The sequence below is a fragment of the Rutidosis leptorrhynchoides genome, chromosome 2 (assembly GCF_046630445.1).
Source record: "Rutidosis leptorrhynchoides isolate AG116_Rl617_1_P2 chromosome 2, CSIRO_AGI_Rlap_v1, whole genome shotgun sequence".
Lineage (NCBI taxonomy): Eukaryota > Viridiplantae > Streptophyta > Magnoliopsida > Asterales > Asteraceae > Rutidosis > Rutidosis leptorrhynchoides.
This window is the reverse complement of record NC_092334.1, coordinates 440,683,641-440,686,827: the sequence shown is the minus strand read 5'-3', so window position 1 is coordinate 440,686,827 and position 3,187 is coordinate 440,683,641.

The following is a 3,187-nucleotide window of genomic DNA, read 5'->3' as shown; positions in this document are numbered from 1 at the left end:
TTGAGAATTCAAACTCATGGAATTCAATTATATCTAAACTCGAGCCTGAACAAGAAAATATTTTGATCAAATTATAAACCGATTTGTTTTCTGAAAACCCATTTTCAATGCGTTCATTACCATTGAACGTAACATCCTAGGAATTCACCTGGAATTCATTAGGTCACTTGAACCAAATTGGGTGTCAACCGTAAGAACGGTGGTTGCATAGCATGGTCAAAGACAGGACCTTGTGCCAAACCTACAAATTATAAGGGTGAGCTTTACTATTGCTCCTACCAAGGATAGTAATTGCGTCCGACACGTTATAGACCATAATTAAAAGCATGTCAGGGGACATTGCCTTAACAGTTGCTTGTTCAACGCTTTCCTTTACAACCGGACGGTAGTTTACCGAAAGGTAATATACGGGACAAGTAAACTGGACGTGTTGCTTTCCAAATACAAGGTTAGCAAGTGGGTGACACAAAACCATAAGTTTTGAGCTAAAATTTTCAAATCTTAAACCCACCAAACCCACAAAAAGAATTTGCAAACACCGGTGAAGGGTTATTCCGGAAAACTTATCTAGGGTAAAAACTAGATTTAATTTTCAAAAGATCAAATGTTTTCATAAAGATCCAATTTCCTTAATGGATCTAAATTTTATAGTCATGTGGGACTGTAAACCATATCATTACTACCATTATTTATACCGCCGTATAGAAATCACTGATGTACAAAGTGTGAAGAATAAAGAAGTGATTCTAGTATTTCAAGACGATATTGCTTGAGGACAAGCAACGCTCAAGTGTGGGAATATTTGATAATGCTAAAAACGAACATATATTTCATAGCATTATTCCTCAAGAAAGACAAGCTTTTAGTTGCAATTGTTCTATTTAAAAGTGATATTCGTTTAAATAATAAAAGGTGAAGACAAAAGACAGATTCGACGAATTTAAGACGCAAACGACCAAAAAGCTCAAAAGTACAAAATACAATCAAAGAGGTTCCAATTATTGATAAGAAACGTCTCGAAATTACAAGAGTACAAGATTCAAAACGCAAAGTACAAAATATAAAATTGTACGCAAGGACTTTCGAAAATCCGAAACCGGGACCAGAGTCAACTCTCAACGCTCGACGCAACGGACTAAAAATTACAAGTCAACTATGCACATGAATATAATATAATATATAAATAATTCTTAAAAATTATATATATATTATATTAATATATTTAAAACCGTCGGCAGACTAAGATCCAATTTGGAGTGAGCTGGAATTTCAAACTCCGCGACTCGCGGAGTTTGAAGGCAAAAAATGCCGCGAGTCGCGGAGCCCCAAAAACTGAAACTCCCTATAAAAGAAAACGAATTCTGATCGCAAAAATGAATCCAATATCTATCTCTCTCTCAATATATACGTAAAAATATATATATAATTTATATTTTAATTTTAATTTTAATTTTAAATCCTAATAATAAGGGTATGTTAGCAAATGTTGTAAGGGTGTAAGTCGAAATTCTGTCCGTGTAACGCTACGCTATTTTTAATCATTGTAAGTTATGTTCAACCTTTTTAATTTAATGATTCATAGCTAAGTTATTATTATGCTTATTTAAAACGAAGTAATCATGATGTTGGGCTAATTACTAAAATTGGGTAATTGGGCCTTGTACCATAATTGGGGTTTGGACAAAAGAACGACACTTGTGGAAATTAGACTATGGGCTATTAATGGGCTTTATATTTATTTAACTAAATGATAGTTTGTTATTGTTAATGTAAAGATTTACAATTGGGCGTCCCTATAAATTACCATATACACTCGATCGGACACGATGGGCGGGGTATTTATATGTACGAATAATCGTTCATTTAACCGGACACGAGAATGGATTAATAGCCACTAGAATAATTAAAACAGGGGTGAAATTATGTACAAGGACACTTGGTATAATTGATAACAAAATATTAAAACCTTGGGTTACACTCAGTCAACATCCTGGTGTAATTATTAAACAAAGTATTAAAATCTTGTTACAGTTTAAGTCCCTAATTAGTTGGAATATTTAACTTCGGGTATAAGGATAATTTGACGAGGACACTCGCACTTTATATTTATGACTGATGGACTGTTATGGACAAAAACCAGACGGACATATTAAATAATCCAGGACAAAGGACGATTAACCCATGGGAATAAACTAAAAATCAACACGTCAAACATCATGATTACGGAAGTTTAAATAAGCATAATTCTTTTATTTCATATTTAATTTCCTTTATTTTATATTTAATTGCACTTCTAATTATCGCATTTTTATTGTTATTGTATTTAATTGCACTTTTAATTATCGTACTTTTTAATTATCGCAAGTTTATTTTATCGCACTTTTATTATTCGCAATTTTATTATCGTTATTTACTTTACGCTTTAATTTAAGTCTTGTATTTATTTTTAATATTTTACATTTGGTTTTAACTGCGACTAAAGTTTTAAAATCGACAAACCGGTCATTAAACGGTAAAAACCCCCCTTTATAATAATAATATTACTTATATATATTTGTATTTTTATAAAAGTAAACTAATATAGCGTTAAGCTTTGTGAAAAAGATTCCCTGTGGAACGAACCGGACTTACTAAAAACTACACTACTGTACGATTAGGTACACTGCCTATAAGTGTTGTAGCAAGGTTTAAGTATATCCATTCTCTAAATAAATAAATATCTTGTGTAAAATTGTATCGTATTTAATAGTATTTCCTTCTAAAATTTAATAGCTATTTTATATACACCTCGCATAACATCAATAATACTCTTGTTAATACTAATAAGTCTAAAATTGATACGAATACTAATAATAATGTTATTAATACTTAATGGTGTTACTTAATAACAAAATGATAATAATATTATTCATAGTACTTATGTTTACATAATAATAATGGCAATACATATATTAGCCGCTAATAATAATAATAATAATAATAATAATAATAATAATAATAATAATAATAATAATAATAATAATAATAATAATAATAATAATAATAATAATAATAACAATAACAATATTCTTAATTATAACTATAATCATACTAATATTAGTGATAATATCAATAATACTTGATAATGTTAATAAATGATAACTTTTATTAATACACATGTATTAGTAATAATAATAATAATAATAAC